The following is a 13,301-nucleotide window of genomic DNA, read 5'->3' as shown; positions in this document are numbered from 1 at the left end:
TGACTGGTGTGAGATGATACCTCATTGTAGTTTTGACTTGTATTTGTTTGATAATTAGCAACCTTGAGCCTTTTTTCATGTGCCTGGTGGACATTTGTATGTCTTCATTGGAGAAATGCTGGTTTAGATTTTCTGTCCATTTTTGGATTGAGTTGTTGTTTGGTTATTCAGTTGTATGAGCTGTTTCTGTATTCTGGAAATTAACCCCTTGTCAGTGTCATCTTTTGCAAATATTTTCTCCCTTCTCGTAGGTTGTCCTTCTGTTTTGCTTATGGTTTTCTTTGCTGTGCAAAAGCTGATAAATTCATTTGTTTGTTTATTTGTGTTTTTATTTCTATTTCTGGAGTAGACTGCCCTAGGACAACACTGCTGAGATGTATGTAATATAATGTTTTCCCTATGTTTTCTTCTAAGAGGTGTATAGTGTGTTGTCTTATGTTTAAGTCTTGAAGCCATTTTGAATTCATTTCTGTGTAGGGTGTGAGGGAGTATTCTGACTTCATTGATTTACATGCAGCTGTCCAGTTTTCCCTACATGCTTTGCTGAAGAGACTGTCTTTACTCCACTGTATGTTCTTGCCTTCTTTGTCGAAGATGAATTGACTGAATGTTTGTGGGTTTATGTCTGGGCTCTCTATTCTGTTTCGTTGATCTGTATGGTTTTTTTTTTTTCTTCCCTCCTTTTCCAGTTTTATTAGGTAGAGTTACTACAGTTCGACTGCACACACACATTATATTGCATGCAGATACATAGATACAGTATACTGTACTTTTTTTTAGTTTACATGTACTACTTACTGATTCTGAGAAGAGATTAGGTTTTTAAACTTACATAGTTATTAAAGGAATAAAGCCAACTACAAAATAAGAATCAACAGAATATGGTAATCCAGTCATAAAGGACGGTCAGGTGTGCTTACACATGTTCAAGAAGTCAAAATGATAATTAGTACATTGGTGGCCTTATTATTATTGATATTATTTTTTAGATTCCTCATATAAATGATGTCGTATGGCATTTTTCTTTCTCTTTCCAGCCCACTTCACTTAGAATGACAGTCTTCAGGTCCGTCCGTCTGGCTGCAGATGGCATTATTTTCTTTTTGTGTGGCTGAGTAGTGTTCCATTGTATATACGTACCACATCTTCTTTATCCGGTCATCTGTCAGTGGACATTTGGGGTGTTTCCATGTCTTGGCTGTCGTAAATATTGCTGCTGTGAGCATTGGGGTGCATGTGTCTTTTTGAATTTTATTTTTCTCCAGATACATGCCCAGCATTGGGATTGCTGGATCCCATGGTAGGTCTATTTTCCTTTTTTTAAGGAACCTCTGTACTGTCCTCCATAGTGGCTGCACCAATCTAGACTCCACCAACAGTGTGGAAGGGTTCCCTTCTCTCCACAGCCTCTCCAGCATCTGTCATCTGCAGACTTCTCAATGGTGGCCATTCCAGCTGGTGTTAAGTGATATCACGTTGTAGTTTTGCTGTGCGTTTCTCTGACAAGTAGCGATGCTGAGCATTTTGTCATGTGTCTGGTGGCTGTTTGTATGTCTTCCTTGGAGAACTGCTTGTTTAGGTCTTCTGCCCGTTTTTGGATTGGGTTGCTTGTTTCTTTGATATTAAGATATATGAGCTATTTGTAGATTTTGGAAATTAGTCTCAGTCACATCATTTGCAAAGATTTTCTCCCATTTTGTAGGTTGTCTTTTCGTTTTGTTGATGGTGTCCTTAGTTGTGCAAAAGCTTTGAAGTTCAATTAGATCCCATCTGTTTGTTTTTGCTTTTATTTCCAATACTCCAGGAGCTGGTTCAAAAAATGTCTTTCTGTAATGTACGTCCGCGAGTGTTGTGCCTATTTTTTGCTCTAGGAGTTTTACAGTATCTGGTGTTACTTTGAGGTCTTTTATCCATTTTGAGTTTATTTTTGTACATGGTGGAAGAGAATGTTCTAATTTCAGTCTTTTACAGGTAGCTGTCCAGTTTCCCCAGCACCACTTATTGAAAAGACTGTCTTTTCTCCATTGTATATTCTTGCCTCCTTTGTCGTGGATTAATTGACCATAAGTGGGTGGGTTTATTTCTGGACTTTCTATGCTGTTTCATTGGTCTATGTGTCTGTTTTTGTGCCAGTACCATACTGTTGATTGCTGTAGCTTTGTAGTATAGTCTGAAGTCAGGGAGCATGATTCCCCCAATTCTGTTCTTTTTCAAGATTGTTTTGACTATTTGGGGTCTTTTGTGTTTCCATACAAGGTTTAACGTTTCTTGTTCCAGCTCTGTGAAAAATGTCATTGGTAATTTGATGGGGACTGTATTGAATCTGTATATTGCCTTGCGCAGTACGGCACTGAGGCCATTCTTTCTTCAAACGTTTTATTTATTACCCCTACTTTCTCCAGGTGCTCCAGTTCTACATGTATTAGTCTGCCTGCAGTTACCACACAGCTCGCTGTCGTGCTGTTATTTAGTTTTCTTTCTTTGCGTTTCCTTTTGGGTATGTTTCTATTATCATGCCATCAAATTTATCAGTATTTTTTCCTGCAGTTTCTAATCTGCTGTTGATACCATCCTGTGAATTTTTCATCTTAGATACTGTATTTTTCACCTCTAGAGGTTTGCTTTGAATTTTTCTTATATGTTCTATGTGTTTACTTGGCATGGTTAATATTTTTCTATCAGTAACATATGGAATATGGTTATAATAGCTGTTCAGGGTCCCTTTTGAATAATTTTTTAGTGTAAAGCCATACATGCTATTTCCAGTTCAGTTTCTTTTCTTTAAGTGTAAAGAATTGTGTAACACAGGCAAAATTATTTAAGTCAATACTCTTTTTAAGAATTTCACATGTTCTGATTCCTTCCATTGCCCATCACCCCATCACCTTTGCTCCTCCAATGTTTGAGTCGTAATCTTCAGGAAAGCCCTTTAGAAAAGAATTTTTGCTCAGTCAGCAGTTGTCACGTCAGTCAGTTCATAATTCTTTCAAAAATTGGCCTTCTTTCATCTCCCGTGGAACATGGACACACTTCAGAAACTCCTCACCTGTAATCTTTGGGATCCAGTTTCCTCAGCCAGTTTACTTTAGGACTATTAACATATTTGGGGTCAGGGAAGATAGATCTGCCTGGTTCTGAATTTGAGACACTCTCTGAACATGCATTGAGTTCAAATCATACTGACTCCTACGCTTATCACACCCTGGAGCAGTACTGATTGTTGGGATGTGCCAGCACCTAAGATACAAGAGCTTGTTAGGTTTCTCATAGTTTATTTAGCAGCTCTGTCTTGTAGTTCTTTCCCACAGATCTAAGACGTAGTTCTGTGAGGAAAGGAAACCACATAGTTACCCTGTGAGGCATTTCCAACGGTTTAGGTCTACACAAAAAGCCCCATCAAGTGTTCCTTTTTAAAAACTTGAAGTATAGTCAGTTTACAATGTTGCACTAATGTCTGGTGTGCAGCGGAATAGGTCAGTCATCTGTATACACACATAGATTCATATTCATGTTCTCTTTCATTATAGGTCACTACAAGTCATTGAATATAGTTCCCTCTGCTGCACAGTATAAACTTGCTTTTTATCTCTTTTATGTGTAGTAGTATCTGCAAATCTTGAAGTCCCAATTTATCCCTTCCCACTACCGGTAACCATACATTTGTTTTTAGTTCTGTTTCTATTGATTCATTTTTCTGCTTATTATGGCTACCTTACCTCTAACGGTCCTAATAAAATAATGTTGACTGGGTGGCTTAAACAAGAAATTTATTTTCTCACAGTTCTGGATGCTAGAAGTCCAGGTTAAATAAAGTTCTGGCAGAATTTGGTTTCCCGTGGCCTTTCCTCAGTCTGTGCATGTGGGGAGAGAGACAGAGACAGAGAGAGAGAGAGACAGAGAGAGACAGAGCACACAAGTTCTAATGTCTCCTTGTCCTCTTAGAAGGATCCCAGTTCCATCAGATTAGGGCCTTACATTTAGGACCTCATTTAATACTAATTACTTCCCCAAAGGTCCAAATACTGTCACATTGGCGATTAAGGCTTTAACAGGAATATTGGGGAGACACAATCATTCAGTCCACAGTATGGGTGCTATGTTTTTTTCTTTCTTTGCATTCCTGGTAATTTTTATTAGAAGTCAAACAATACGAACTTTACTTTATTGGGTGCCAGCTATTTTTATGTTCTTCTCAATATCCTTAAGCTTTGTTCTGGGATGCAGTTAAGTCATTTGGAGACAGTTCGATATTTTTGAAGCTTTCTTTTAAACTCTGTTAGCGCTACACCAGAGAAACCTTTAGTTCAGGGCTCATTTTGCTCCCCTCCTGGGGCAGTAACCTCCTTAGTGCGTCATACAATGTTCTGGGGACTGTGAGGTGTTGTACTCTGGCGGGGGTGGGGGGGATGTTTCTGGCCCTGCGTGAGCTCCAGGAATTGTTCCTTCTGCTCCTTTTAGGTGGTTCTTTCTTTGATTTTCGGTAGTTTCTTCATTCCTGTGCACTGATTAGTACTGGGTTGCAGATTTTTGAAACTTTTTCTCTGTAGCACCATCTCCTCTGCAGGACTTTGCTCGGTGAGTTCTAGGTGCCTTGGACTCCATAGACTCACAAAAGCACCTCCTCAATTAAGGGAGGCCACCAGGCTCTATCTGGGTTCCCCCTTCCTGTACTGGGGCTGGAAACGCACTTTAAGCAGTGAGTCAGGGCAGTGGTCAGGCTCATTCTCATTTGTTTCTCATTACTCAGGAGTCCTAGTCCTGTACTGCCTGATGTCCAGTGACTGAAAAATGGTCATTTATATATGTGTATATATATATATATATTTTTTAAATTTTTTGCAGGATTATGTTTTTAGCTTTTTCAAGTGATCCTTGCCTGTTTGAGCATGAAAATTTCTTTTAGAATCAAGGCAAGTTCTTCCCGGTGTTATCTTCAGCTTCGTCTCTCCCTATAGAAGATGCTTATGACCTTCGAATGCTGAGATGACTGAACTGAATGAAATGCTCCTGCTTATGAGGTCTAATTATGTGTGAAAAAGGGATGTTTGGCTATTTGTGGATTTGGCCACCTGTTTCTGATAGTTCTTAAAAGATAACTTAATAAATAGTATTTTTGTATATTAAACATTTTTTACATATAGTGCTTCAGAAGGCCACTCATTGTATCCCAGTTCATCTCCAGAGCCCTTGAGATACTTTTCTGTGTCAGAGTTTCCTGTTCCTCTCTGCTGATAGCCTTACACGTTCATGGCAATCACAAAGGATAGAGTGAACTGTAGACACTCTGACTAGTCACTTATTCATTGTACCTTTTTCTGAAAAGACTTAAGTAATATTTCTGACCCTGTATTCATAATTTTTAGTATTCCCCACAATGTGTTTGCTATCGGAATTCTTTGCAAATGGAAATATAATAAAAATTCTGAAGTTTATCTCCAGAAATGGATGTTTTCTTTACTAAAGTCTCTGGAATGCAAATAGTAGGAAATCCTTGCAATGTTTACTTCCATTTTTTAGTTACCAGCCAGACAAAGAGAAAACAACTTACTGTGATCTCTCTGAGATTAGGCTCACACGCCACCCTGAACTTATGAGAGATCACAACACTAAGTAACAGAATAGTGTGTACACTTAAGAAACTAGATAGCGTCTTTTCACATAAATGAGGGGGGCGGGCATAAACGTTTTCTTTCACCTGATGTAACATTGTCATCTTCCTTTTATCTCTCAGTGTTGGAAGATTTGAAAACCTTGAAAGTGGATGAAGAAGCAAAACACAAGAGTCACCTGGAAACCAGCACCTGGGAAAGTCATCAGCTACCGTGTTGTGTATCAGCCCCATGGGGGCAGGAGACAGCTGGTGGCCAAAGTGCCACCCACAGTCACCTCCGCAGTGTTAAAGCAGCTTCAGCCCCAGACCACATACGACATCACAGTTCTCCCAGATTACAAGAGAGAAGAGGGGAAGCTTAGGCAAGGATCAGGCATGACAGGTACAAACTGATAATTTAGGGGGGAAAGTGTGCAATGTTTTAAAGGGCAATTAATGCATCTGCTTCCTTTGTAAATGTCTGAAACTGATTCCGTAATGAATTACATTATAATGTTTAGATAGGATGCCTAAATAGCACATGATTTTTACCTATCTAGTTCCTGCTGAAATGATTCTACATATTAATGTCTTCATGCTAATCTAATCTTCTGAACTGAGTACCCTTTATACTTCCACTTGGGCAGCGCTGTTATGATAGCTTATGCTTTCTGACTTAACCCTTTTTATAAATACATATTTTGAACTGTTTTGTTTGTAATGATTCCTGCGTATATCCCTTAGATATTTTGAATTCAGCTTACTATTATAGGGGCACTTAAATGCTCATAGAGACAAGAAGAGCTTGCTGCAGGCTGTGGCAAACTTACCTCACAAAGGAGGCAGGACCCTCACAGGTGAGTAAAAGTGTCTGGCGCGCTTGGAGCTCTTGCTTGTGGTCAAAGCTGATGGCTGAGTAACTATGTGACGGCTTCTCTTTTAAAAATCCCGCTAGACATGGCTTTGAACTTCATTTGCCAACAGAGCTTCAAGACCCAAGCTGGCATGAGGCGCCGAGCTCGAAAAATCGGTGTTCTCATCACTGATGACGTTGAGGCCCCATCAAAGCAACTCAAGGATGAAGGCGTGGAGCTGTTTGCTGTTGGTAAGCACTGAAGAGACTGGCTGTGCCCCCGGGCATACAAGTGTGCTGAGGATAGTTTTGAAGTTAATAACATTTTCTGAAGCATGGACAGACAAGCAAACACATTTTCCCTATTACATAATTTATCAAAATGCTGTGCCAGGACGTTAGCTCGTTTTCTTCTTTTCTCCTTGTAATGATCTGAAACTCTGGCTTCTTGGAAGAGAGTAATGGGTCAAGAGGACAAATAGGATTCAGGAAAGTTTCTGTTTGACTTTCCACAGCACTGTGATTACTTTTGGTATCTGTTATTTTTAATTTACAGGAAAAACACTGAAGAGACACTTTTTGGTGGGGAATTGGTGCTAGGAGCATTTAGGAGAATCTAAACAAAATAGACTTTGGTTAATATTATTTTTTGTGTCTATTTTATGACTAGAGATATGTAGTCATCTGATTATTGAGGAACATCATATCTACGTTCTAGTTAATACTGAATACATAGGGGTAGCCCGTGAAATGTTGGCTTAATTCCATTGATTTTTTTCTGAGACTTGTTTTTTGATTTGTATGCATCCATTTTCCCAAGGTATTAAAAATGCTGATGAAGCTAAGTTAAAAGATGACTGCAGCAGACCCCGATGATCCCCACACATGCAACTGGCAGATTTTGCGTCCCTCTCCAGGATCCTGGATGACCTCACCCTCAACTTGTGTAACAGGGTCAGAGGTCCAGGTAAGGTTAGCCCAGGGTTTGTCACCCTCACCATGTTTGATATTTTGGTCCAGATAATTCTTTTTTGGATGGAGAGAGTGGATTCTTTTGTGCATTGTGAGATGTTTAGCAGCATCCCTGGAGTCTGCCCACTGGATACCAGTAGCATCCCCTGAGTTGTGAAATCTGCTTGCCTACTTATCCTTGACCCGCCTTGAAGACCTTTATGGACTGTTCTTGTACTGTCTCATCACCGGGATGAGCAGGCTGGTGATTAGCTTTCATGTCCCCTGCAGGTTTAATGTAACTGACTGTGATCGTACACTTGTTGTTTTGGCTTCTTTAAATCTTTGTCCTTACTGAACATGCTCAGATGTTCTTTTTTTTTAAATAATAGATTATTGTTCATTCCTTTGTTTTGAACATTTGTTGCACAATGTTGGGATGGTAAGATTTTGGTCAAAGTTTGTGAAGATCATGCTGAAATTTCTAGGGAGCAATTTTTTTTTTTTTTTTTTTTTTTTTTTTTGCCACAGATGTTTCCCTGGGATAATTGATAGATAATATGTTGGAGAAATACTCTAATATAATATTTTTAAAAAACAGCTTAACTTGGGTAATCTGGGGCTGACACTTAAAGTGTTGATTGATTTTTTTTTTTATTTTAGTGTCACCCAGGAAAATTGAGATTAACTCTAGTTTCCATCTGAATTACTTTGAATGTTAATTGTGAGATGGATGCAAATGTGGATTGGGGAAAGTTAAACGTGGATGGAAATGTTGATTGGAGAAATTGTTCTGTACAACTAAAGACTCAGGCTTCACCTTAGGTGTATGAAGCAGCTGCCAGAGCTCAAATTCATGCTGTGAGAATTTAATTCCAATTTAATTTAACTGCACCAATTTCATTTCAGTTATTTCAAGTGTTTTGTTTGTGTATAGTTTTATAAGAACCTCATTTAAGAATTGTTTTTTCAGGCTTTTGTGTATTTTTTATTTGAATAATTAATAGATATTTTGGGGGAAGTGTGGATCGCATTTAAACACTGTACTTATTGGTTGTAAAAACAATTTTCCAACTCTTGGTTTTTGTTAAATAATTAGAACAGTTATTGGAGTTTACAGGTGCCTATTTTCTGTTATATTGGGTTTCTAGCCTTTTAGGCAGAGTATAAACATGTGCCCAGTTTGTTTTTTCTTCCCATATCTTCCTAAAAAGACCCATTGATTTTAAAAGAGTAGCTTCCCAGCACACCTGTAAGTACAACTGTGGTAATTCCCTGTCCCCCCCCCCCCCACCGCTTTGTGCTTTAGTGCAACCTTTATTATATAACCACAAAAACCTGGGAAGAGAACTGTGCACTGCAGTTACTAGAGCTGCACTCTAAGTGAAGTCTTTGATAATAAGAGCTCCCTAACCCTCTTAATTGTTTTATTTATTTATGGAAGGTGGTGCTTCCTCTAAAATACATATATGCATCTCTTCTTATATTGCATATACTTTGCTGTTGTTTTGAAATAATAGTTGTATGGTGTTTACATTTGTGGCTTGATTCATTTCTTTTGAAAATCCTGTTTAACCATGGATTTGCTTACTCGGGTTGTTGGCAAAAGTGTGGAATTGCATCGGATCTTGCTATATTAAACAGATGGGAATATTAGATGCCAGAATTTTTCATAAGTGATTCATGGCTTTTGTGTTCACTCTCTGTATCGTCAGCTTCCTAGGGAGAGTTGTTTTTGAAACAATATCAACTCCTGGTAACTTTTCTGTAGTTAATTTGTATCTGCTCGTTTAAAGGCCAAAGTGGCCCATTTGACTCTGACTTAGTCGTCTGCTTTGACTTCAGTAGTTTCAATCCTTGTCCCCGCTACCGTTTCCTCTCACTTGGAGTTCGGGCACAGTTCCAGCATTTAGCGAAGACTGCAGAATAGACAAAGCATACTAGCTTCACTAGGTGGTTTTCACCAAAGTGGGTCCGAACAGGTCTGCGTTTGTGATGGAATGAATGATTACAAGTGTGTCTAGTGCTTTACAGTTTTTGAGACTACATAGTTTCACATACATTCTTTCTATATTATATTTTCATTTGATGTTGAAAACTGATCTCAGAAATCCGTTTCAAAATAGAATAGAATGCTTTAGCCAGTGAGGGGACCGGTCTTATGGGTCAGAATTTGCCTCTCTGTAGGAAGTCAGCAGGAGAAGACGCCCTCTCTTTTCTGGCTCTGTAGGCATCTGGATCTGTTAATACACAGATGACAAATTTTGGCCAGCTTTGAAATTACATTCTTTAGCAGAGGAAACATATCATTAGCTCTGCAAATTAGCCTTGTAGTGTTCAGGGAACGCAGTAGGTGCCTGGCCCCAGATGATAAACTGCTACTGTAACTTTATTTCATGTAATAGAGTTTAAGCAATTTTTTAAAGATGAAAAAATGGTTTGGGCAACTTCATGAATTGATATGATTGTTACATCAATTTACTTTTTAAAGAATAATTCATGTTTTCAAAAGGTGATATGTATATACAGTTAAATCATAGTATCAAAAGGTTTAAAATAGAACAGCAGTCTCCTTCTCTGCCACCCCCAGTCCTCCTGTCCACAGACAACCGCTTTCAGCTCGATTTAGTTTTCTCTCTCATATTTACCTACATCCATCTAAGTAATGTACTGTTATTTCTTAATTTATCCATTTTAGGTATCATCTCTTGACATCGTGCTATGGTAAATGAGGACATTAGTGTTTGCGTTACCCTCCCCTCTGCCCCTCTCTCCATTTCTCAGTATAACTAGATAACAATTTTTGATTAATATGGTGACTGCTTTTTTTTTTTGTCTGGCATTTTATTTTTCCTTGAGTTAATAACTGCCTTTTAAAAAAATTGCACTTTGCCTTGTATACATTTTCTCCCAAATATAACCTATAAATCTGTCAAATGTCTATGAGTATTATTTTCCAAGGACTTTAAACACATAATCTCTTAGTGTTTTTTGTTTTTGTTTTTTTTTTTCCTGAAGACCTTCCCGGAGCGCTCTGGGTCCCATCTGAGCTGAGTCTTCTGTGGGCCGGCTGGACAGTTTTTATCCTGTGATTCCCTTGCTGTTCTCTTGTATTGGATCTCCCATTTCCTGGATCCCAGGTCTGTATTTTCCTTGGTTTATTATTTTAGACCATTTTGCTGGAGTACATCATTTAGCTCCCTTCTCGGGGAGGCAAATTTTAGACCCCATGCAAGTCTGACATTTTGATTTTACTTTTATTACTTGATTGCTTGACTGACTATTAGTTTGGAAAGATTTTCCTTTTAGAATTTTGAAAGCAGTGTTCCTTTGTTTTTAGGCTTCCAGTGCTTCTGTTGAGAAAACTGATGCCCTCCTGATTACTGTTCCTTCGTATAGGTCTTTCTGCTTTTTTCCTGGAAACGCTTAGGCTATTCCCTCCAGCCTCGGTGGTCTGGAACTTCAGAATGATGTGTCTTCACATGGTTAGTTTTTCTCTTGCTGTCGTGGGCGCTCAGGGGACTTTTCAGTCTGTACGATGGAGAGTACACTCATCCTCCCACACTTAAATCTCCTCGTTACTGCCTTTCTCTTTGTACAACTCCTGTTAATTGAATGTTGAGCACCCTGGGTGGAACCTGTAATTTTCTTATCTTCTTATTTCTTTGCCTTTTGATTCGAGTTCCTGAGCTACTTCCTTTCCCCCCGCCTCCACTCTTTCTATTGAATTTTGATAATAATATTCTTTATTTAAGGGATTTTTCTCATTTTTCTGACCATTGCTTTTCCATCCATTCTGTTCCTGTTGTTTTGCTGTATCTTTTCTTATTACTTCTGGGTTTTAGAGTTTGTTTTGAAGCTTTTCTGTGCTCCCTGCATTGTTTCTGTTTCCTCTGGGTTCCTCTGTTTCTTTTCAAAATGATTCTCTCAGACAAGATGTTTTCTTCAAGTGTCTTGTTTTATCTTTGTCTATCTTTTCACAGAAGAGTGATGCACTGAACAGCTCTGTAAGTTTGTCTGTAAGGGTGAGGCTTGTCTGCAGTGGGCTTCACTCTGAGGTTAGGGAGCAGGCTGCCTTCTTCATTGGAGGAAGACATCTTTGTGGGGTTTTGTTTTTGTTTTTTTGCAGCATTTAGTTTTTCAGTCTTCCATCTGGGGGCTGTACACTTGGCCACTGATGTTCTGACATCAGGATGTAGGAAGTTGTGTGAATCGGTCGTTCATCACAGCACTTGGACCCCTTGTGTTCGGTCCCATCCTTACCTTTGCTGTCTGCTGTGCTCAGTGTCCCTGAGCCCAGAGCCCCCTCCTGCCTGCGCTTCCCTCTGCCGGCACTTAGGTCGTAGCTTCCTTCACGCTACTTAGGTTGTTACTGCTCCTCTAACTTCTTCCTGACTCTCAGAAATGTGTTGAAATCTTTTATCTGCTTTGCTGGCCTCACATGTTCTCTTTATGTTTGGGAGTTAATATCAACTTAATTTCTTTATTGTCCGGTTTAGTGGGAAGTTAGGCTGGAGAAGAGAGGGAAGCAAGAGGTTGCTCTGCCATACTTAATTTGGTGTCTATTTTTAAATGAAATATTTTTAATCCAGTTTTTAGGGCAAAATGGTAAGAAGTGGATCTGATTAGTTACCCTCCAGAGAGAGAAATCACTCAAACTGAAATTTTGCAGTACTGTATTTGGTAAAAGTTCAAACTCAGATTTACCTTCCCCAATGAACAGAGCAAAGCATTGTTGCTATTACCAGAGTCAGCAGAGAGAGCAGATAAGCCCAAGGGTTTGACTCTGCTTGGGAAGCCAGATCACAAGCCAGACGCTGGGTATGTAACAGAAACATAGTTGTAAAGCCACTTGGACCACTGCAGTCGATACGTTGTACTGTGTCTACTGGATTAGTTCATCCTCCATCAGTAAGGGGAAGTTAATGTCAGGTTTGTGGTACTCTTTGGCTCTGCACGACAGTAATTTAACCTCTTTCCTTGTGTTTTATAATGAAAAAAATGTTCTTAATTGGAAGTAAAGAATAAAATTTATTTAATCTGAAAAAACCTTTTTATTTTGAGACAATTTCATACTTAAAGAAACATTAGGAATAGTACAGAGAACTCCCATCCAGTTGTCAACATTTTCCCACATTTGTGTTATGTGTACATCTTCTTTTTATCCACCCTCTTCCCACCCCCAGCCCCTGCCCCCCTTCCCACTGCCCAGTAATTTGCAGACCTAATGTGCCTTCATCCGTAAATAGTTTAGGTACCCCGACCCCCACCAAAAACAAAGACTTTATTTTCAGTAAGTACAGGATATTGGTCAAAATAAGGACATTTAATAATATTTAATAACTAGTACAATAGTATTATCTAATGCGCATTTCATACTCAGAGTTATCCAATTGTTTCAGTAATGTCCTTTATAGTTATTTCTCCTTTTTTTGTGCCCCCACCCACCTCCCACAGATGTAATCCAGGATCATGCTTTTCATTTAGTTGAGATCAATCTTTAGTCTCCTTTAATCTGGAACAGTTCTTTATCCTTTCTTTGTCTTTCACATCTTGGGTATTTTTGAAGAATACAGGCCAATTATTTCATAGAATGTACTTTAATTCGAGTTTTCCTGATGCTGCTTTATGATTAGATTCAGGTTATGCGTTGTTTGGGTGGGAGTACTACAGAAGTAATCTGTCTGCTCAGGGCATCGTGTCAAGACGCGTGTGAGGTTGTGTGTCTCATTCCGGTGATGTTAACTTCTATTATCGTGTTAAGGTAGTATTTGCAGGGTTATTCCACTGTGAAATTACTCTTTTCCCCTGTATTATTAACAAGTAACTTATGGGAGATGCTTTGAGATTTTATGAATGTCTTGTTCCTCATCAGACTTGCACCCAGTAATTTAGCATCCATTGATG

At 38.9% G+C, this 13,301-nt stretch overlaps 1 long non-coding RNA gene and 1 other non-coding gene across 2 annotated transcripts in view; one reads left to right on the top strand and one right to left on the bottom strand.

Moving 5' to 3' along the window:
* LOC106731190 overlaps nt 1–13,301 on the top strand; it is a 59,992-nt gene that overhangs the window by 14,274 nt on the left and 32,417 nt on the right. Inside the window, exons 4-8 of the long non-coding RNA XR_004316706.1 lie at nt 5,732–5,993; nt 6,350–6,447; nt 6,546–6,695; nt 7,264–7,410; nt 10,413–10,534. This is a non-coding gene — a long non-coding RNA (uncharacterized LOC106731190). The remainder of the gene's footprint in view (nt 1–5,731; nt 5,994–6,349; nt 6,448–6,545; nt 6,696–7,263; nt 7,411–10,412; nt 10,535–13,301) is intronic.
* Nucleotides 3,283–3,412, bottom strand: LOC116661042. Its single transcript, XR_004316806.1, has one exon. It is a non-coding gene; the product is annotated as a small nucleolar RNA SNORA18 (small nucleolar RNA).

The sequence above is a fragment of the Camelus ferus genome, chromosome 32 (genome assembly GCF_009834535.1).
Source record: "Camelus ferus isolate YT-003-E chromosome 32, BCGSAC_Cfer_1.0, whole genome shotgun sequence".
NCBI classification, from domain to species: Eukaryota; Metazoa; Chordata; class Mammalia; order Artiodactyla; family Camelidae; genus Camelus; species Camelus ferus.
The sequence above is the reverse complement of the archived record's forward strand: the minus strand, read 5'-3'. Positions and strand labels throughout refer to the sequence as shown.